The 24,436-nt window shown below is 35.5% G+C and overlaps 1 long non-coding RNA gene across 2 annotated transcripts in view; it reads left to right on the top strand.

The window, feature by feature from the left end:
• The first annotated feature begins 634 nt into the window (after positions 1-634).
• LOC134478429 (uncharacterized) overlaps positions 635-24,436 on the top strand; it is a 43,779-nt gene continuing 19,977 nt past the window's right edge. The window contains exons 1-3 of one of the 2 annotated variants that reach the window (XR_010051046.1): positions 656-738; positions 10,518-10,635; positions 11,535-11,798. This is a non-coding gene — a long non-coding RNA (uncharacterized LOC134478429). Of the gene's footprint in view, positions 739-10,517; positions 10,636-11,534; positions 11,799-24,436 lie in introns of both variants that reach the window. The other variant, XR_010051047.1, reaches the window with a different exon arrangement.

Genomic DNA, 24,436 nt, shown 5'->3' with positions numbered 1-24,436 from the left:
TTTTCCTAAAGCAGCATTGCTGGTAGAACTTAGAGTGGGTTGGTGGGGTCTGCAGGACAGGAGCTTCCATCCTGGCTCTGGTCTCAGTGGTGTTCAGCGCACCTTACAAGTGCCCAGCCATGAGGTTCACAGGTGATTTGGATCTAACCTGGCCTGGCTGCAAAGCCCAGCCTGTCTTCTAGCCAGCTGAGCTCAGTGGGGAAGTGAAAGGAAGCCACAGACTCAGTGCTCACATTTAAAACATCTAGCGTTGTTTATCTGAGCTTGTCAGCTACAAGGCACAATGGCAGGACAGTTTGCCCAGTCCAAGTGAACTGGAACTGTGTGCAAAGGTAATAGACAGGCAAATTCTGAGATCCAGTGGAAAGAGCTTCCAGCAAGGAAACCCCGGGGAAGGGTGTGCACACTGACTCTGGAAATGCTTTCAATCTGAGATCTGGCAGCAATAAACCTGAATCTGAGGGCATGAAAATTACCCACATACTCAAAACTTTTTGTCAGGTGCTTAAATACAGTGGTAAATAGAGATCTTTTTCAACAGCCAGAATCTGAACAAAGACTGAAAAAATCAGGTGTCTGATATAAGGACCAATAAAGCAAAACTCCCAGGTTCATCTTATGTCCAGTTACCAAAAGCACCTCCTTTCTGATTTGGAAATGAAAAGAGCAGGACCCATCACCGACCAAGGTCATCTTCCACTGTCAAAATAGCACATTTTCTTTAGAAGCCAAAGTCTGGTTTGTACCTTTTTGTTGTTGTTGTTATAACCACATAATTGTGTATGTCAATTACTCTTTAAACAGTTTGGTTCTTGCTAAGTGACTAGTATCTTTATAACTTCTCTGCCTACTTGTGGAAGAAATGTGCCTTCTAAGGCATAATGAATGGTGGGAAAAATATTTCTAAATCAGAGAAATCTGTGACTTTAGGACTTGGATCTTGCAGATAGTGGTGGCGTCTCTGGTGTTTTAACGTACTCTGGGCTCCAGCATTTCATAAAGTATCTTGAACTAGACAGTTGGCTTCTTCATGTTTTTGTAGGATCACTAGAAACTTCATTAGACCTTGCACGTGTAATCTTTTGTGTTTTGATAAAGATTTTAATCACAATGAAACTGAATGTATGTAATGAGAAAAAGCCATTTTCTAAACTGGTTTGACTGACGTGGGAATATTGAAGATGGTGGACTAAGGGTCGCTGTGAACAATGTGGTTCTGACTTACTAGAGTCTATTTCAGAGCTTTTGTGTTGCTTTAAAACAGAGATCAACAAACTAGACCCTCTTGGTCAAATCTAGCTGGCTTCCAGTTTTTGTAGTTATATTTTACTGCACCTTAGCCAAAGTCATTTGTTTATGTGTTTTTTAATCACTGCTTTTATACTACCATAGCAGAGTTAAATTGTGACAGAAATCACAGAGCCTGTAACCCTGAAATATTTACACAATATTTGGCTTTTTTGCAACAAAAATCTGTCACTCTTGTTTAAAATTCCAGGCACTGAAACTCCATTGATAAACACACTTTAAATTAGAAGACCTATAGATGTCTGTGTACATGTAGATTGGAACTGAACTCACTTGTCTCTCATAGTGCCTCTCTCTCTCTTTTCTTTATTTCTGCTTGCTTGCTTGCTGTACTCGGGATGGAGTCCAGGACCTTGCAGTTGCCAAACAAGTGCTCTACCACAAAGCTGTGACCCTCACTGCAGTGGTTCTCTTAATTGTGCAAGTCTGCTGTTGGTTTTCCCTTAAACTGCTTTCCCTGAGATCTCTTGTATGTTGATATTTTCAACTCTTCTTCTGAATTTTCTCTCGGCATTTATTGTTATCTGGATCAGAGGTCTCTCTGTTCAAATTTGATATGTCTGAAACCAAGTTTATCTTCATTTTCCCCAAACCAAGTTGCCCTGGAGACTTTCCAATTTTCTCTTATTGGTAACATCAGTCTTCCACTTTGAGATCTTAATCATTGATTAAAAGTGATCATATTTGCTTCAGGTTTTTAACCTCCTGGTCCTAAAAAAAAAACAAAATTAGTTTAAATCAAGGCCTAAGAAAAAATAATGGAGTGCAATGCTTTATGAAAAGTTTGCAAAGCTTCACTGATGCATATTTTTTATTTCCCTAAGAAAGAGAAGAAAGGGTTAATTTTGGGGTCCTCACAGTGAGCGAGGCACTTTGCCAGCCACAGCTTCTATATAATGGACATAGTCCTTCAATAACGCTTTGAGTATTTCAATTCTCACCTTATAGAGGAGAAAACTTCATGTTAGAGACTTGTTAAATGTCACACAGCTAATAATTATGGCATGCTGTTGACATCTAAGTTTTATTTTCTGTCTTCCTGAGGTACAAGCAGCTACCCACCACTCTTGAAAATTATCTTTGGGTTCAATTGAATTGGTATATTGGATTTATATTTGCTGAATTTTATTTTCAAAACTGACAAGTATTTTGGTTATCAGTGATTGTAGTTTTAAGTATCCAGGTCCATTACTTTGCCTAAGAAGTAATATAGATGACAACAATAATAACAACTGCGCACATATATTGAGTGATATATTTATATTTTGCAGGCACCCTACCAAGTGCACTATGTGAAGTTTTAATTTTTTTCACTTCTACCCTGTATTTCTGTATTTTTTAATACCTCCACTTGGCAAAAAAGGACCATGAAGCTTACAGAGATTTATTAACATGTATGTGGTCACATAGTAGGCGGTTAAATGAGGTTCAAACAGGCTTTCAAGTTTCAAACAAAGACTTTGACCTTATTATCTACAAAAAAGACCAATTGGTACATACATATCAACCTACAGCATTTTCAGGGAGATTTTTAATACTTAAAAATTTCTTTAGTATAAATATTTCCAGCATAGCTGGCCTCAAGCTGCCCATGTGACATGCCAGGCACACAGTACATCTGTCAATGTGACAGCCAACTCTAGATATCCTGTATTAATGGTACTGCACAATACTAGATGTATTATGGGGTATTTATGAATTTACTTAAGGCTTCAATATTCCAGAAAGCCTGAATCTTGACCAGGTTCACACTGCCATAGTACCTTGTGGTTGGAGCTGAGTAACACTGATGTGAACCAGGGTGGTTTATTTTAGACAAATGTAGCATATAGGTCCAGAGTTTTCAATGATGAGATATATTCAGAAAAGAAAAAAAAGTCATGACAGATATAGAGTCATGAGAAATAGAAAATGATTAGAAGACAGATCAGACCAATCCAAAATTCAGAGAGCATGGGAATTAATACAGAAAGGTATGCATTCAACAGAGGGATATATCTTTTAGGACCCTAAAGCAGGGTCGGGGGGCAGCTGAGATCTTCAGGTTGTATGGGTTGGACTGAGAAGGAGGTGGCGATACCTACTGAGGGCAGTACTGCTGAGCATTAGCATTTCATGTTTTCCTGCAGCTCACTCAAGCCACTCAGATGGCTGGTATCATTTTCCATCAAAATCCTCATTGCATGCAGATATAAATGACAGGCATTTGAAACTAATGAAACACAGAAAATTTAACAAGACTGTCAGTGCCTCAAATTTGAAATGAGGCAAATTTCTAAACTTATTTTTTAAATGAAATTTCAAAATTAGTATGCTCACAGGAATTATAAACCATGTCAGTGGTATCATCTTAGGGGTATACATCCTGAGCCATAATAATTAGCTTGATGAAGACTTAAAAAATAAACAAATGATTCTGCTGCTGGCCAAAAAGAAAAGAGAAATAAAAGGAAGGGGGATAAATAGGGAAGGAAACATGAATTTAAAAACAGAAGCAAAATATATAGTTAGTTATCCTGAGCCAGAAGTGGAGTTTGAGATACCAAGTCATGATATTCTATTTCATAGCTCATCTGACATAACCTGACTATAAGAAGACCTGTCTTCATGCAGTGTTCAGCCACCTAGTGGTCTATCTAGGGCTAATTTCACCAATGGTGTTTCACATTCCAAGGAGAGCAAAAGATAAGGACTAACAAAAAAGGAATGTCTGCTGTCTCAAACTGGCTCATAACCTCTTTGAGGTCAAAGAGTTGGTCACTTTTACATCTTTGTATCTGTCACAGAATTTAGCATAATGTCTATTCAAAGTCTGAATAACAACTTTTACACACATTAGGTTTTACTCCCAGCAGACGATTGCTTATTCATACCTTCACTTAAAACATTTTTAATGAAGAAACTAGATACAAGTGTGCTCATTAATCATGTGATATTATATAGACATCTAACCTGTTTGCAGATGGACCTGTTTACTCATTTGTAAAATAAGGTGGTGAGACTTAGTATGGCATGAGAGGAAAGTTGCTCTCTAGAGATGCCCTGTGGAGCTCCATCTGCACAACATTTTTGTTAATTAGAAAACTGTGGACAGTATACTAATCAACATCAGAGAGCATGTGAGGCTGGAAGGTATGATTAATGTCAAATGATAAAAGCTGGAGACAAAGGATTATGTCAGCTTGGAACAATAGGCTATACTCAGCAGGTATATTTGCCCTCAGAATCAAAGCTTTCAATGTCCACCTTTCTATAATGGTGTAAAACAAATATGAGCAAGAGAGGAAGGCTTCACCTACAAAATAGCATCAACAACTAAGACTTGGGAGAAATAGCTACAAGGTCAGGGGATGATACAGCTTGAACACAAAGCTACTTTTGTGAGGATATAAGATTGATCAAAGTTCTAATGTCTGTCCAGGTAAGTTAGTTCATCTCTCTATGATGGAGGCCTTTCTCTCTGAACTTGAGGTAGTCATTAGAAATAAAATTTGTAATTATTTCACATGCATAGTAAGCACTGTGCTACTAAGCACTGTGCTTAGTTTATTCCAGTAATCTTCACAAAATCTCCATCAGAGGCAGGAATTTGTAGTACACTCTTTTTATAGATGAAGAAACTGAGGCTTAGATTGTTTAGGTCCTTGCCTGAGACCATGCAGGTAGACAAGAGTTTGAACAACAGTATTTCTCTGAGTGACATCAAAGCTCAAACCATAAAGTATTATTTTCTGTCATTTCCTTCCATACTGTTTAAGAAGAAGAGGGCTAAAGGTGACATACACGTTTAAGCACAGTGCCTTGTGTGTGAGTGTGGAGTATTTATAAAAGTTTTCTTGCTATCTCTTATCCCATCCTCTACCATACTGGCAGAGTTCCAACCTCATGTTTACCTCTGTGGTGATCATGAGGCTTCGAGTAGACTCTCCTCTGCAGGAACAGGCTTCCTAGGACTTTACCTGCAAGATAAAATTCTCCTTTGTAGTCTAATATGAATCATTTCTAGTCAGGAGCATTGGAGAGCAGCAAGTTAGTCACTATCAGTTCAGAGCTCACCTTGTGTGTTCATACTCAAGAGCTGCTGAAAAGATGTTTGAAGGCCTTAAGTTTGTGTTACTGAAAACATCTGAAAGAAACACTGCTGATAAATAAGCAGAGCAGCCTCAAGAAGTAACCCGTTTTCTAATTCCATGGCAGGAGAAGTTATGGAAGAATAGGCCATAGGCAGAATAGGTAGACAGGGCCCACCTGTCCGGGAGGAGTGGGAACTTTGTCCTGTTAAGAATTTGTGGCACTACTTTGTTCTGAGAACTGCCACGGCTGGATTTGTGATAAGAGTATATGGTACCTGAATGATCACAGAACACATCTGTTGGCAGCTTGATGTTCCCAGGAGGGGCAATATGTCTATGACGATTAATCTTGATTGCCAGTTGATTTGCATTAGAAACACTGGCACCTCAGAAGTTAGTAAAATACAGTTATGCGTATGTCTAAGTGGCGTATTGGGGACTCTTTCTGGTCCATGGCCCTTTTCTCTCTGTGTCTTCCTCTGTTCTCTGCCTCCTGGTTTTCATCAAATGAGCAGCTTTTCTCTTTCATGCCCTTCCACTATGATATTGCTACCTTAGAGCCAGGTTACCATGGACTGAAACCTCTGGAATTGTGAGCCAAAATAAATATTTTCTTCTTTTAGTTGTGTATGCCTACTATTTTGTTCCAGCAATGGACCAGTATATTTCCCTAGCTCACTCCTACTTAAAAATTTACACCTACAGATTTCCTCTGAACCCTGACATAGGAGCTTTGACTATTAGGACAGTGAGCATGTCAAGAGTATAGCTAAGTTGTGTGGTTCACTGCAGTGTGCCAAATCTACCTGACAAAATAACCTGCCTCCAATAGCAAAAGAGTATGCTTGTACCCACGGGATCCAGGAGAGTTTTCTGATATTGAACAGGGGGATAAATCTGTCTGATAAATCTCTCTACCTCCCTTGAAGAAGTGTAAGATCCATTAATTACTTCCTAGCCCAGAGGTTATTAAAAAAAAAAAAAACATGTGGTGCCCTGGTAAGGGAAAAAAAAAATCATTATCTAATGTACACAATGTAAAAGAATTTTTTTTTAAAAAGTACAAAATAAATATAATAAAAAAATAAAAGAAAGAATAATTATGTTTTTATCTATGTCTTTAAAGACTAGGAGGAAATATAGTAAAGTGCTATCAATGTTTTTCTTTATGGTCAGAAATTACAGGCAACTGATTTTGTCTTTATTGATATTTTCCACATTATCTGTAAAAATTTTTTTTATTGTTGCAACAAATAAGTATTTATTTAACAAATCACTTAAGTGTAATAGCAATAAGACAAGCTGGGAAATATATGCCTGCAAGGGCCAGGAAACTGACCACAGTAGAGACTAAAGCTCTGTTTAGGTGTCTCCACAGGTGTCTGACCCAGTGCCATCTGTGAGCAGGAATGGGGCATTGTGGGGAGACTGTGGGTTGTGTCTGAGAACTTATGTATCAGAAGATATTTAGAACTGAAAATTTCTTTTTCTTTTTCAGAACACTGGAGGTTGACATATTCTGCTAAGGGAATCTGTTAATATTTAACTTTCTCTTTTTTTTTAAAAAGATGAATCTTGAATATGTTTAAGGAAGATTTAATAGACCTCAAAGAAAAGATGTTGCATATAAGGGCTGGTTTTATCTTTCAACTTTTATAAAGTATAATGTTAAGCATGAAGTGTGATTTGTACTCATGGATGTGATAAAAACAATTAAAATGCATGGCCCTTAATTCTTGTTAAACATTTTCATGAGTTAGGTAATATAACACTAAGGATACCTTTGTAAGTGGCTATATATAACACTGAGTCACACTGTCACTGTGGTATCATTCTTTTCAGTATTTTTAATTGCGTCAGGATAAGACTCTGATTGAATGCTGATCTTTAACAAATTAATACTGGTGAATCTTCTTAGCCAAAGATCAGGCCTCAAGCCCTACTACTGCAGCAGGAAATATTTAACTATAAATCAATCAAGTTGGCTCATTTTTATTTTTTATGGCTAATATCATTTTTATGTTAAAAAAGCAAAACAGAAAAAAGTATAGAAATAAAACAATTTCAAAAAACTGAGAAATCAACACTATTTAACATATTGTATATTGTTATCTTTGAAATAGTTCAGGTTACAAGATCGAGGCATGAGGAATGATCAAACAATCAAACAATGACAGCACAAGCTGTTCTTTTTGATGAACTAATAGAGAATTAGTAATATAGTTATCTATCTTGCACACATACACTTACATTTATTTTGTTTTCATGGTTACCTATTTGAAGCCATTGGTGCTGAGTTATAATGTTTCCTTTTGAAAAGTCACATAGTCAGGCAAATGAAAGAAAAATGGGGCCAATAATATAAGAAACTCATAGATGTGGTTAAAAACATCAGGCATGATTTGCAAGTAAATAAAGCTTAATAAACTGGTCTAGGAAATGTAGGGACCATTCAGTGAGTCATGTTAAATTTATTATAAATCTAAAAGACCTTCTTTTTTATCCTCTCAAAGCACATATCATATATGAGCACAGCATTCTCAGTTATTGCTTGTTTTTTTGTTTTTGTTTTTGTTTTTTTTTTGTTTTTTTTTTGCACTGTTGATTGAGCTCACAACCTTATACTTAGGAGGTGGGCACTTACCCAAATGAGCTAAATCCCCAACCCCTCCCAAACCTTTATACTATTGTTTTGTATCTGTATCACACATGTGAGTGTGCATGTGTTTATATGTGTACATCTGCTGATGACAGGAACTGGAGGCTTTTCTTTATCCTGACTGTCCTATCTGCTCAGCATCCAGAAGTCATGGGCCTGGGGTGCACAGCAGCTGAACCACGCATTCCTGTCTCGCTTCCTACTCCCCAGGCAGGACTGCTGGACTGCACTTAGATAATACAGACACAGAAGTACTCAGAATGTTGAGGTCCATGTGGACTGTGGACTGGAGCTCCAAGTCTATTAATACTAGACACGGTGCTCCACAGACAGTTGGGTCAAGTTCAACACAAATGAGCAGTCACTGATGTCTGTGGACAGACCAGGAAATGACATTGTCTTTTTAATAATGGAAACCACAGTCATAAAATAAAGACTGTCATTTTAAAAAGACAAGATACATATAGAACTAGAGTGAGATAGGTCATCAAGTTGTATATTTACCTCCAGAGGTTCACTTAATCTGCTTTTGGCTTATATTAAGGTTGTGTCTCCTGGGTTTTGAATACTTTTTACTCTACTCATCAAATTGAACCAAAATCTTGAACTTCCTGGATGAGAATTGTTAAACTCCACATGGCAGTAATGGTGACTTTCTACATTGATAGACAGGAACACAAAGGCCTAGAAATGAATGAAGTATGATCTGGCAGAGATTGTTAGTAGAGGTAGAGATTTGAACTGGGTACCTGTTTCTGATGTGGCATTTCTGTCCTTGACATTTCTTTCATCATGTAGCTCACTGTTTAGGCTGTAGAGCATTTAATTAATGTTTAAATTTATTTTAGGTTCAATTTATTTTTACTTGCTAAGTGTAATAAATCCCTTTTATACTCAAATATGGTCTTTAGAAGCATCAGAATCAGCATTACCTGAATGTTGTTTTAAAGATTCAGAACATTAGTCCCACCTGAGGCCTTCTGAATCAGAATCTGCATTTTAACAAGATGTGTAGATGATTTGTATTGTGTTAAAGTTCTTTATAACACTTTTATTAAGTATTTTCATAACTCAGTAGTGTTCTAAACTGAATGAAGAAGCTAGGCAACCTTTTAGTTCAGTAGTTCTCAAACGTCATTGTGTGCATGCCAACAAGGAATGACTTCTACATGGGAGTTCCTCAGATTACTCCCAAAAATTCTATTTCAGGAGGCCTGGAGTGGACACCAGCCTCAATTATTGTAATAACGTATACAAATCGTTTTGATACAAGTTGTCTTTGAAAACTTTGATTTTTTCTTAGTTGGTATTGATAAGTAACTTTAGCATTTTTTTCTGAAATGAATCCCTGCAACATATTCATTTCATGGTTGTCAAGACTAAAATGTACCTGTAAACAACTGGAACACATGCCTGAAATAACCAGATTAATGAAACATGGTATGAAACTTACTGTGAATAATTTTCCTAGTACAATATCATTGTATTTATCCAAAGTATATAGGCCAGTGATAGCAAAACTTTGGCACATTTGCCCAGAGGGCTGTTTGTATCAGTGAAAACTCTAAAAGGTTATCCATTACTGATATGGCTTACAGGAGCTATGGAATCCTAGTTAAAACTAAGTTAAGTATATAAGAATTTATTACCTTTCGTTACTAAGTAGGCAGATGATATGTAGCTTCAGGTAAGGCTGGATCCAGTAGTTCAGTGGTTCTTAGGCAGTTCTTCTAATTCTCAGTTCCATGTCCATTTCTAGCTTTGCTGATATGGGTTGCTTGCTTTTCTCTCTTCTCATGGAGATGTGTTTTTTTTAAAGTGGTGAGGAATAAGGCTGGAAACAAATACTAGTCCACATTCTCCAGCTTCGGTCCAAAACAAAAATCCTGGAGAATTGTTGTGATTAGCCTTTTACAACATGTGGCCATTTTTCTGGACTTCTGTCCTTCAGAGGAAAAATGTATTCTCATGGCCCACACTGAGTCACTATGTCTGGTACTGTACTTGGAAGTCCTGGCCAGAACCACACACTTCATAGTGGAAAGAAGTAGTGGGCATAAATACAATAGATTTCTCAAAACTTGAAATAGCATCAGTGCTTTGGAAACAACCTAAGAATACATCAGTTGGGGAATCATCAAGGATGAGACACACATGAATATTTGGCAGAAATTAGAGTTGATGGATATGAAGATTGCAATAAAACATTTATACAATTTCATATGTAAAATGAAAAGCAGATCTGAAAAATCTGTTCATGGCAGTGTTGATGCGCTAGCGATGTGCATGCATTTGGATAAGGATCATACGAAGGGAAACAATCAGGGCTGAAGGCAGATTCAAAATACAGGTTTGCTTCCTTTCTTTTTTGTATTATGTTTCATTTTCCCTTGAATGTTATACTCTGTAGCCATTAAATAAAACAGTATCATTTAAATTTTTTCCTTAATTCTACTCCTGTGCATTGCTTCCTGTAGGCGCAGATGTTCCTTGACACTCCTTTAACAGCATCTTGATCTGTTGCCTGCCTGAAATTTAGTCCTCACAGGAACATGAGGATTTTCAAACTATTAGGTCCTCAGTCAGAAGCAGTCAGTGAGTATTTGGCCTTGGAGTGAATGTAAAGGCAGAAATGAGATTGTATCTCAGAAATATCCATTTTCTCTCATCTATACTAGTAGCTTATGTTATCTTAGTTCATTGAAAAAGGAGTTTTGTGCTATTATCTTGCTGGTTTTTTTTAAATGATTTATGCCTTTTACTCTGAGTAACTACTCTGAAGACAATGATATATATTAACTATTGTTATTCTCTTATTTTATTATGAAATGTTGTGTTATTTTTACATGAAATATAAAATATACTTCTTGAGTATCTAGATCCTATAATGGGCCAGACATTAACATACCCACAAACTTTTTTTAAATGTTAAAGTTTATATTTGTAAATGATTCTGTATTGAATTCAGTTATAAGAAATAATTCAGATGGATCTATATAAAATTTATTTTTATATTTCCTTTCAATAGTAATACAGTATCTTACAAAACTATAATTTCTGAAAAATTTCTAAAATTACATTTGGCTTATTTTTTTTATGGTTCAGTAGTATTACAGTACTGTATATAGATACATGTAGTTTGTTGAAGCATTGACCAGTAAGGTAAAGCTAAAGCTATGCTGTTTTCAGTTTTTGGCTATTAGGGATAAAGTTAATGTACCAACACACATAAACAGGATTTGTGGTCAATATGCTTTCATTTTTTTTCTGGATAAATGCCCAACAATTTAATTTCTGGATTGTATTGTAATTACTTCTTTAGTTTTTAAAAGTAATTGCCCAACTATTTTCAAAAGTGATTGTACTACATTATTTCTACCAGCAACATATTAGCCCACACACTTTTTAATTTTTGCTTAAGTTAATTTGAGATTATCATTACTTGTTTTCTCTCCCAGAATGCTATCAAATATAATTCTTATCCTTTGTCTCAGTTATTTCTTTCCAGGACATTGCTGCATGTGGGAGACCAAAGAAGAACTGAGTCCTCATTCGCTTCCTCTGTGGACACAAAGGAGAAAAGCAACATGCAGGGATGATGGTATTGCTGATTCCAGGGAAAAGTTAATACAGCTAAGGTCAGGTTGTTTAGCCGACACGTTCTAGTGGATAATGGAATACAGATGGATCTTGTTTGGACCTGTGTTTGAGTGAATTGACGCAGAATGAGCCAGATTCTCGGGAGTTGCCTACTAGAGGTAGGAGCCCACAGGTGCCTGCATGTTAAACTGATTCTGTGTCTGTTTGTCTTTCATCCTCATGGGCTCTGAGGTCAGGGTAACAAACTAGGTCCCTACAAATGGCACCTTAGGTGGGGAAAGACTAGAGTGGGCTGGTTCCCCATGGTGGTGTCTGAGACCAGTGCAGACTGATATGCTACAGCTATATAACAAGCTGTCCCTAAACTCAATGCAGGCAGCAGTAAGCATTTACTTTCATTGGTCTCTATGTTGAGTGTGAACTGTCCAACTCACTAAGTAGATGGGCTCTGTGCCACAGATTTTGATGGGTGGGCTCCATATTCTGGTTTGGGCTGTGATTTCTTTCATGTGTTCTTTCTGGGATATATTTCACATAGTGTTTAAGTATATCTCATTTACTATCTGTGGAATGATGTACTCAAGTTCTTTGGTCAAGTTCTATGGTTCAAGCTTAAACAAAGTCTACCTAATAGCCAAACAGTTTAAGGAAGTTTCATAGCTAATTTCAATTTCATGAGTAAGGAGAATGCATATGGTCTGTGGGGGAAAAACTTCAATTCACATGATAAAAGATGTGTAAAAATTATGATGCAATAACAAAATTTCTGCTTTTCCAAAAACATTTCTCTTGTTCTCATTTAATTTTTAGTGCTCATTGTAATACTGCATTTTGAATGTTATTTATTATAGTGGAGACTGCAGTAAATTATAGTAAGAATTGGCACATGTTATATCTTGCAATATTTTTGATACAACCAAATATGTAAGCAATAGGTACCCTCCAGAGGTTCAGCAGTCCACATAAGTTTTGAGCACATTTTGAAATTTAAGCTTTTACCTTTCTTACTAGTACCCAATCACAAATATTAAAGCATGGTGGTCTCCATTTTTTATTCCTATGATTGCTTCTGAAATTTCTTAAGACTTTGTGTAATATAATAGCAATTACTCTCAATTTGAGATACAATTTTAAAATTCAAATCCTAGTTATAGTACTTGTTAGTTACAGGCATTCATTTCTCATCTATAAAGCAGAAATGATAATCCTCACTTAAAAGCATTTACGTGAAGACCAAATAGATTTGAAACATTTTGCACCCTGTCAAGTACTTTATATTTATTATTCATTCTAGTTATTTCAGTTGTACAGAATATCTTTTCAGAGGATTTTCTTTTTCTGAGATTGACATCATAGTTTTCTTGATTTGTCTAAGCCAGGAATTCTGCCTTTTTAATATTCTAACTGTCATATAGGGAAGAAAAAGAAAGGACTTATAACTGATTAAGGGGATGGGCTGAGGACGTGAGAACACAGCTTCATAATTATTGTTGTTGAATCTTATAAGACAATCTGATTTGGTATTGATGGACCTAAATAGATTTGTTGTGTCCTGGTTTATCACCTCAAATATATTTTGACCTCAGCACACGCATTTACCTTGAAACTGGGAGGACATTGTGGTTGGTGGATGAACTGAAATTGGTGGTATTTTCTTCAGTTGATGGGACCATCCGTTTAGGCTTGGTGGTTATGGAAATTGTGGTTTTCTGTCCTTTATGATTTTTGGCAGGTTTTTTCATACCAGATATATGGAACTGCTTGTCTGGAGGATGATTTCTTTTTATATGTTTTTGTGTAGATATATATAAAGTCTTTCTGTAAAATCTTTTTTCTTCTTTTAAAAGGAATAAAACAGAACAGTAAAATGAAACAAAATAAACAACAATAGGACAGTAGGAAATCCAGAGTTATTACTATACTAGAGATTGTTATCCTCTAATAATTATCCAGGCCACTGACCCCAGGCCTGCAAAGCCAATCAGACAACATAAATGCCAGGTTACTTCCCTATTTCAGTCCCTTCAGTCATCATCATCTCATTCTCTGTCACTTCTGGTTGCTTACAGGTTGTGGGCGGAAGGTGGAAGTGGCTTGCTGGCACTTTCTCCTCTGCCGGCAGGGCCTCTTCCAGCTTCTGCTTGGCTTCCTTGTGGCTTCTGCCAGGCCAGCCGGCCTGCACTGGTACACAGCGAGGCTGCACAGCTTTCTTGCTGGTCGCCCTGGCTAACAGGCCTGCACCAGCACACAGAGAGTCAGCGCGGCTTGCTTTCTATTTCTCTCCAGCCAGCAGGCTGCTACTGGTTTGCAGGGCAGCTGCCTGACTTGCTTGCTGCTTCTCCCTGGCCGCCAGGGCCCCCACCCTGGCACAGGGTATGGGTAAGGCCGCATTGCTTTCTTGCTGCTTCTCCGGTGTGGCAGGCAGGGCCTTGGTCAAAGCACAAAGGTGTGGACCGCATTCCTTCTTCCCCTCTTCTTGTGGGCAGGACCTCATTAGTCCACGGGGCAGGTAGGGGCCACACTGCATCTTTACTGTTTTTCTCTGTCTGGCAGGTCCACTGCCCCTGCTTTTTCTATTTTTGCTGAATCCCTGAATTATCTCTCTGCGTGGACTTCAAGTCTCAGCTTACATCCTGCCTGTGCCCGTGGGACCCACTTCTCTCCTCCTTCTCTTCCTCGTTCTTTGTCTGCTGCTCACTGCTCTGCCATTTTCCCAAGAGTCCTCTATATAATATTTTCATGCTTCTATTTCCAAAATTTTTCCTTTTTATTTTAATTTTTAAATTTAATTTCAATAGTATGTGTTTGAAGTGCATAAAAATTACATTTATTGTAGGGAGATCATATAGTTTCTACTTTAAGTTGAAAGAACAATCCTTTTATGTCTCAGGAATGCAAAGTCCTGGGCCCTTCAGTGTACGGGCCAAGTGTGTGATCTTGGGCCTAGTAGTTCAACCTCACAGTGTTTTTCTCTCTGCTGTAAAAACAACAGAGCAAGACTTCGTGCCTGGAAGGGTTCTCTCCAGCTTTGATGCTCTCTGAACCCATGACTATGCACTGATTTCCCTGGAGCTGTGAACATGTGATGCATGTCTAGGGAATTAGGACAGTGTGTTTCTGGCTTTCCACAATGGGTCTGGGAGGCCAATGACTCCTTGTTTCACAAAGTGATGAAAGCAGAGCATGCAGAAATCCAGTCCTCATCAACTTTGTCAGGTTAGGCTCACTTGTAGTTTACTCTGACCTTTGAATCTTTCTTCCTGCTGACATAGTTATTCAAAGTTGGTCTGATCTGAATTCGTTTTAGGTCATTTTGTTTTGTAACATTCAGTAAATGTTGGCATATTGAGAAATCACCATTTTGTGTCTTAAAATTACTTTTAAATCTCTGCAAATACTTAATAATGAAAGATTAGGTTTTTGTTTTGTTTTATTTGCTAATCTACTAGAGGACTATATTTGTGAAATCTTGTGTTTGAATGGTATACAGCACCAAACTGCTATAAATCACTCCAAATGCTTGTTCTTAATTTTGTTCATTTTCTACTTGCGTATATTCATGAATTTATTTCTGAGTTCGCCAATTATGTTCTGCTAATCCAGTTATCTCTCTATTCAACTACACTGACTCACTTAGTATGCGTTAAAGTGAGTATTATTTTTTAAAAGCAGCTTGCTTCTGCCAACTGCCTTTCTTTTCAGCAGTAACATGCTGACTCATTTTTCCTCGCTTTTCTGTGTGAACTATAAAACTAGCATATAAAGTTCACACACACAAAACCTTATATGATTTGTACTAGAATTTAATTGTCTCATCATATGAGGGACGTTTGATGTGTTCACTAATGTTCCTAATCTCTGAAATAGATTATTTTACTAGTTGATTCAATTTTTAAAGTTTTATAAAATTTTTCCAAAAATGTTTGTTTCTGGGTCACATATAATTCTATTAGTCTAATGAATTGTATGGGTGTATTGTAAAAGTGTTAGAAAATATAGTTTAATGGCTGTTTTACAAGTATGTAGTTGATTCTGGTATATCAACTTTATATTGAACTAAACTCATCATTAAAAAGTAATTTTTTCATCAATATTTTGTTTTTGTATAGTCATAGTTTACAAACAATGATTTTTTGGCAAATAATGATTTTTTATCAATCCTTGCATATTTCTTTTCTTCTGATATTCAAATGTTTTTCTTTTATTCATATGCTTGCAATACATAATTAATACATTCATCAAAGAAAGTTGGTACATGCACATGACACTTTAATTCTTTTTACTTACCTTTCTCTCCTTCTATTTCTTCTTCCCTCTACCTTTTCCATTTGCAAAACATCTGTTTCCTATTACCTATCTTTTATACTACTTTTAATTTACTTATACTTTAATTTCCTCATATAGGAGGAACCATGTGATATTTAAGTTTGTGTGTCTAACTTATTTTACTTAATATTTTCACCTCAAGTTGCATCCATTTTTCTATAAATAACTCAAATTTATCATTCATACCAGAGTAGCACTGTATTGTATGTAAGCAAATTTTCATTATCAATTCATCTATTGACAGATACATAGCTTCCAAGGTTTATCTCTTATATACTGTATATTATCTCTTATATACTTTAAAGCATTTTGGAAAATACTTAGAAGGGGACTAGCTGGGTTGAATGGAATTTCTGCTTTTAGGCTTTTGGGAGTTGCCCTTATTGATTTCTGTATTGTTTGTATTGGTTTACATTCCATCAACATTGAAGAAGAGTTCCATTTTTATAGCAACTTTGGCAGAATTTGATTTCTTGATCATAACCATTTTTATACAGTAAGATGGAATTGTATGTTTTAATTTGCATTTCTTTATTGACCAAAAATGTTATGGGCCATTTTTACTTGTTCTTCAGAATAGTATCTATTCATTTCAATTGTCCATTTTTATTGGGTCTTTCATTTGGAGGGGTCTAATTTTTTGTGTTCTTTTTATATTATAGATCAATGATTTTGTACCTTTTAGAACTTTTAATAACACCAGCAGCCCACTATGGCATGCATGCCATAGTTTTACCATCACTGTTCTAGATAATAATCCTCTGTTCAAGGTATAAGTGGCAAAAATGCTTCTTCTGTGTATAGTTTATCTCTTCTCTCTGTTGCTTCATTTCCTGAGCAGAAGCTTTTTAATCTGATATAATTACATTGCTGATGTAATTTCTTGTGGAACTGGAGTTCTGCTCAGAAAGTCCTTGCCTACATCTATGAATTCAAGAATTTTACCAATTTTATTTTGTACTTGAAATTGGCCTCAGGACGTTGCACATGCTAGGCAGACACTGAGCCACTGAACTATATCACCAACCCATGAGATTTGCCTATTTTATGAAGTAATGGGTTAAAAGTTTGTATTTGATATTTAAATCTTTAACCCATTTTCATTTTTTGTGTAGATCATGGTCAGAGATTTGGGTCTAACTTTGATCTTCTGCATTTGGCTAACTAATTTGTCCACCTCCATTCATCAAAGAGCCTATTGTTCCTGCAGTCTATGGTTTGGTATCAGGTGGCTCAGTGTGGGTAAGGCTATTTCTACATTCTCTATTTCACTGATCCATATGTCTGTTATCGTCCTAGTACTTAGATGTTTCTTTTTAAACACTATAGTTTTGTAATATAATTTCAGGTTTAGAATTGTGATGCTTCCCAGTTTTCTCTTTTTAATCAGGATTTATTTTGCTGTTTTGGGTCTCTTCTGGGTCTATATGAATTTTAGGATTGTTTTCTCTAGTTTTTTGAGGAATGCTGTCTGTATTTTGACTTGTATTTCACTAAATCTATACATTAGTTTTGGAAGCATGGCCATTTTTATTGTACTGCTTTCTTATCTGGTTCCACCTATCCAAGAACAGGGGATGACATTCCATTTTCTGATATTTTTGTTCTTCATTAGAGTACTATAGTTTTGTTGTAGATGTCTTTCATTTCCATGGCTAAGTAAATTCCTAAGTATATTTAACTTTTCTTGATGCTATTGTGAAAGATTCATCTGATTTGTTTCTTGGTAGGTTCTTTATTGATATATAGGAAGACTATTTTGTCTTTGTGTGTGTGTGTGTGTTGTATATTGCTGTTATATTGCTGAATTTGATTATACTCCTAGAAGCCTTTTGGTGGATGTTTTTGAGTTTTCCATAAAAGGGATCATGTTATCTGCAAATAATAACAGTTTTCCTTTTCTATACACATCCCTTTTATCTCTCTTGCCCAATTGCTCTGGCTAATGTTTGAGTACTGTATAGAATAAGAGTGTTGATAATGGGCATCTTTGTTTTGTTCCTGTTTTCAGGGCAAAAATTTTCAGCTTTTCCCCATTTAATATAATGTTGGTGTAGGTTTCTTATAATAGTACTTATAAGATTGAGATTGCATTCTTTTATATCTATATTTTTCAGTATTTTTATCAAGAATGGATGTTATGTTTTGTCAAAAGTTATTTTCTGTATTCACTTTATTTCTGTTTATGTGGTGCATTACATGTATAATTTGCATATCTTGAACTATCTTTTCATCTATGGGATGAAGCCTACTCAGTTATGACAAACGTTCTTTTTGATGACTGGTTGCATTCTATTTGCCAGTAACTAGTTGAGAATTTTTGTACCAATGTTTATTAAAAAATTGGATTAGTGATTTCTTTTTTTTAAGGTTCTTGTGTGTGATGTCACTCAAACACACACACCCAATAATAATAATAATATGTCTTAATTATCAAACTGTGATACTTGGCATCTGGCATGTTTACGTGACATGCCTTCTACTCAAACTGTGATTTATGTTAGTTTTCACATCAACAAACTATTCTAAGTCTTCTTAAATTTACTGTTTTGATAAAATTAGGTTTGTTTCAGAAGTGAAAAAAATTTCATGTTACTTGATTATTCTTGTTATTTTGTTTCTTAATTCAGATCTAATAGGAGTACAAACTGAATTTGCTTTGCTATATTTTTACATTTTCTCATAAACTTTGTAACTAGTGCTGATCAGCCTTCTAATGTTTTAATAAGGTATCCATTCTGGATTACAAAATGGAGAAATTACACTTAATCAGCTCAAAATAAATATATAAAGTGAGGACCATACTTTCTAAACCTCTGTTGTTGCTTGACTTTGGCTAAAAAGGGCCTTAACACTGCCTCCAATAGTCTGTTACCTTTCTTCCAAAATAAAACCTGGCCTGAGGAACCACTGGGCTTGGTGTGCTGTCACCTGGGGACTCAAATGGCTCTGAGGGCCCCAACCACAGTTGGTAAATTAGCAATACCTTACATTCAAAAAAAGGCATTGAATTTGTCCTGATCAAAAATAAGTCATCAGTATCAACCCAAAGAAAAAATAAGCAGGATTTCAGGGGTTAAGCTAAAAGGATTATTATACATGATTGCCTAAAAAGAAAAGTACTTACATAGATAGAGTTATTAGATATTTCCTAACATTGGCTTTGTGTTAGTTCCACAATCTTTAATGGTACTTTTATAGGCTCAAGCATGTTTCTTCTGTTTTTGCTCTAGCTGCCTCTAATAGAATCTACAGACCAATTCAGCAATCAAGAGCCAACCAAATTATGTGGTGCCAAATCCAGAAAGATTATGGACAATAGTTCATATAAGTAGACACACAAATATTGACAAAACAAAAATCAAGCTTACTGATCATCAGGAAAATGAAAACAAGAGGTACCACTGCACACCAACCAGATTATCTGAAAATAATGGGCCACTGGAAAATATTGAATAAGTGCAATTGAAACAAATTACTGAAAGGAAAAGAAATTTGTACCATGACTTTAGTAAAGCATTTTGTACCATCTACTAACACTGAACATAGGTGTACTCTATAATACTCATTGATATATACACAATTGATATGTATAAGTTCACCAAAAATCACGTATGAGGATATTCATAACAGTAGTAGTTGCAATTTTCAAACACAGCATAAAATGTAGGATTTCTATTTATGAAAAACTTAGACTAAGCTATCAGCAATGTGGATAAAGTCTACCCTCAAAGTGAAAGGATGAAGCCAGAATAGTGAGGCCACTAATAATGTTCCCTTTCATTATCAGAGTGGACCTCACATAAATATGTATTTATTATAATTCCTCAGTCTATGTGTGCAAAATTCTGCCCATTTCTGCTTGTGATATAACTTAACAAAAGAATAATGTATGCACATTGCCTCTACATTGCCAACCAGCTACCACCTGACATGACAGTGAGAGTTTGCTTATATCAAGGTGTATTAATACCACACAAATTTCAGTGGCTCTTAACATCCAACATTTATTTCTCACTTACATATATTTTGATTGTGAGTTGCTTTCTGATGTGGTACACATGTGAAAGAGCTGTGACGGAATCATGGAATGGCTCCACATTTCAACTCATGCTTGGCATAGTTCACTTTTTGCTCACATTCTCCTGTCCTCAACAATGCATACGGAAGACTCTTATCCCTATGGGGCATACTGGGGAAGAGACAGCTACTAGAAGCAGTGGCTTGCAAGGAACTCTATCATGATGCCATAGTTGCAGCAGCAGCCTCATCTTTTGCTCCTAATACTACAAGCTCTGTTAGGAATTTCTTGTTTATGGTTTTCTGTAGTCACTTGGGTTCCTCCATGCTAAAGTCTTTGCTTACCCCTTTTTTTTTTACCTGGGTATTTTCTTCTAATTCACCATGGTTTTACTTGGCTAAAGCCTAGTCATGATTCTTGATGAAAAAATTCAGATAATTCAATGCATCATATTCAAATTCCTTGAAAATCCTTTGGCATAGAAAGAGATGTTCCATTATAGATGAGTATTTCCATAAACAGCAGATAGACCTAGCAATATAGTAATATTTCTGAGGATCCCCTCAATTGTGAAACTTCCCCTGGCCCCTTCAAGACAAATTAGATGCCTATGTCTCTGTCACTGCACATACTTTAGTGATCTAAAGGTTTGTTTAAAAGTTTGTCATTACCACTAAACTATGATCCACTAAAAGACAAACATAATGTTTCACTATACACTTTATTGCAGCGTGTAGTAGTGCCCATGAGCACTGAATGCTGCTTGTTTCAACTGACAATTGATTTAGGACACATCATATACAGAAAGTAAAGGTGACTTATCACTCCAATGGTGTCATCTATTGTTCCTATTTTATTTCTCATTTTTCTAAAGCACTATTACACTAAGGCCAAGTTATTTTCTGTTGGATTATGGATCTGGCAGGCATAGTAACCATGAAGCAGTATGGAAGTTTATTGTGTATAGATAAATTTGAAAAAAAAAAACCTTGACTTTTTAAAACCTAGAGGATAGTTGCTTAAGAAATATGGTATTAAGATAAGAAATGTCTTATATTAGTTGAGTATTGGTTTTACTTCCCTTATACTCAGAGCTGCTAAGAAGAATCATTCAAATGAAAATACTAAAAACATTTAATCTCATGATAGTATCGATGTAATAACCCACTGAGTACTAAGTGGATGGCAAATGATCAATATAAATATTTATCTGAACTATCCTTTGGGAGTTAGTGCATCATTTATGTATTCTGATATATCTTCCTAGGCTTATCCCTTAAAATGACAGAGAAGTGATTTTTGGAAAAACATTATTGCACACATATTCATTAAAGCACTAAAATGTCATCCGTCATAGCCAGCCGTATTGTATAGAATAACTATTTCAAGTAGTTTCAATAAAATCTAATAGGTGGTAAAATGCTTTGGTTTGTCCATAGTGACAACCTTCCTAAAAGAGTATTTGGAGTTCATTTCTAAGAAGATGAGACTCTCTTGCTTTTTTCACCCACTAACTTCAAGAAACAATCATGAATTCTCTTATTCCATTAACTTGAGTATTTAAATTTTTCCTGCATATGGCAATCATTTATGCAATGTTTTCTTACTTGTTTATGTATCACTAAACACACTGCCTTAATATTTTACCCTTCCATTTGCTTTTATTCTGACTACTTTGCAGTTTAAAGAGTCCTTAGAGTCAAAATTATCAGTAACAATATCAACAATGGTTTTACCTGGCTAAAGCTGTACTGTAGCTGGTATAGAGTGCTTTCTAGGTACTCACCACATTCTGTGCTAAAGTGCAGAAACATGGATTCTTATTTAATGGTCACAGTCACTTTTTAAGGTAAAGGTTCTTAGGATCTTCATTTGTAGATGCCATATATAATACATTTGTAAACATTAAGACATTGGCCTAAATTTGTCTAAATGAAATTTCAAGGATTAGATTTAATTCAGAAGTCAAATTGGTCCTCTTGTCCTCAAGAATGTATTTGAACATTTTAAGATTCTCTAAATACAAGTCTTTTGGTACCAATGTCTATCAGAGCTATGGTATATGAAATAGTGCAACAGAATAATCTGGTGATTGGAAACAGATTTGGCAGACTGTGTGGCCATTTGCCCACTTTTTATGTGTCCTTTATGAATGAGATTTTTCTAATAAGTATCCTGGAAACTGGAAGGATATATGTATGTATGTATGTGTATATATATTAACAATCATTTCTGTCAAGTATATCCTTGTCTACCACTGTCATGCACGCCAGCTAATCTTTTTATGCTGAAACTTGTATCATTAAGCATTATTTTTGCTTCTAAATCCCTCTCTAAGCTTTGAAACTATCTCCAGTAATAATTAACAACTAAACAAACATGTAGTTTGTCCTCATATTAAAAAATTTGCAGGCATGTGATTGATTCTGGCTACCAAATAATTTTTATAATGATTCTATGAAACCCTAGGAAATAAATAGTTCACTTGAGATAATTAACCTTTCCCTCAGGAAAATTATTTCCACAATTTATTTACTTTGCCAAAGTATCAAAAGAATCTAGAATCCAGAGATTTATACCTAGTTGTAGACAACAAATACAGAAACTAATAACAATCTTGGTTACTCTCTGTATCAGGTACTGAGCTAAGGATATTTGTATGTATCACCTCAGTTAAAACTCATACCACCTTATAGATGTAAGTATACTTATCATTTTTTAATTTCTAAAATTGTATAAGTACCTGTTTGTGGTACATAAAGATGGTTGATCCAAAAATTTTCCTAAATATATTCTTTAAAGTCAATCTCTTCTTTTGTTTTTTAAAAAATTCATTTTACTAATTCACGTTTATAGTACATAATGATTACATTCATCATGGAGAGATGATACATATAAATAACAATCTGAATTCTTATATCTCCTTCTTCTTTATATACTTCCTTCATTTCTTGGTCTCTTTCCCATTTGTGAAAAAGAACAACTTATTTTTTCAAAGAACAATGTATTTTGACCATGAATTAGAACCAAAGTATTTTGAGTTAGCATTTTGAGTTCCTTATTTTGATCTCTTGTGTCCAGTATTTCACTGCATTATAATTGTTTTTAATAATCTTTATAGCTGAACTGTTTGCTTTCTGAAGAGAGGGATCTTGTGTTCTTTATTTTTGTATACCTACTTTATAACACAAAAACTTGCACATGATAAATCTTTGTAGAAACAATTAACTAAATATCATTCAAATAATCTTTTTCTTACAGGAAATGCTAAAGGGGTTTCTAAAATGCCACTTACTCAAGCAACATGTGGTCCTCGGGTACAGCAGCCTCTTCCATCCAACAAGTGCTAAATGATTATGATAAACAGAATGTTACGATTTACATCGCTACTTTAAACATTTCTTACTAGGTTTATTGATGTAATTTAGATATAATTTAGTGATTATGTTCATGATAGAGAACTTGCACTCATATCTGATATAACTTGAGTTCTCTTTTTTCCCAACCCGCTCTGCTGTCTTCAACGACTCTTCCCCTTCCTACTTATAAGGTTACATTTCCATTTTATCCTTTTATCCTTTTCCCCATTTCTTCCTTTTACCCTCTCCTGTTCCCCTTCTTTTGAACCATTTCTTCCTATTTGGCAACACCTATTATACACTATGGCCCTTGTTCAACTTTTCAGTTTCTTACCCCAGAGAAACAGTGTGGTATTCATACATGTGACTGATTTATTTCACTTAACTGTGGTCTCAAGGTACATCCATTTACTTAAAAATGTCCCAAGTTTATACTTTGTGGCTGAGTAGTACCCTTTTGTACAAAAAAGCCACATTTTTAAAATCTGTTTCTCTGTTAGTGGACATTTGAATTGTTTCCAAGATTTAGCTATTACAAAACTGTACTGCTATAAACATGGATAAGTATACATTACTATGGCATTAAGTTTTTTAATTCTTAAAGAAGATACCCAGAAGGGGGGAATAGCTGGGTCGAATGAGACTTCTAGACCTAATTTTTTGAGGAATCTGCATACTGATTTCCATGGTGGTTGCACCAGTCCACTACATTTCCACCAACAGTGGAGAAGTATTTCTTTTCCCCACCACCACTCCAGTATTTGTTGTTGGTGGATTTACTGATAATAGCTATTCTTTCTGAAGTGAGACGGAATCTCAGCATTGTTGTAATTTGCATCTTTCTAATGACAAAGCACATTGAACATTTTTTCATGTTGTTGGTCATTTGCATTCCTTCCTCTGAGAAGTATGTATTCATTTTAGATGCCCATTTTTGAATTGCATCTTTAAATTTAGGGGTTCTAATTTATTTCAACTCTTTGTATATTCTAGATATTAAATACTTAGGAGTCAATCTAACAAAGTTGGTAAAAGATCTGTATATGGAGAATTACAGTACTCTGAAAAAGGAGATTGAAGAGGATAAAAG

The sequence above is a fragment of the Cavia porcellus genome, unplaced genomic scaffold, assembly GCF_034190915.1.
Source record: "Cavia porcellus strain 051 isolate PalLab524CR breed Dunkin Hartley unplaced genomic scaffold, mCavPor4.1 scaffold_13, whole genome shotgun sequence".
In the NCBI taxonomy this organism is placed as follows: Eukaryota; Metazoa; Chordata; class Mammalia; order Rodentia; family Caviidae; genus Cavia; species Cavia porcellus.
Note: the sequence above shows the minus strand (reverse complement) of the source record. Positions and strands in the feature narration are given on the sequence as shown.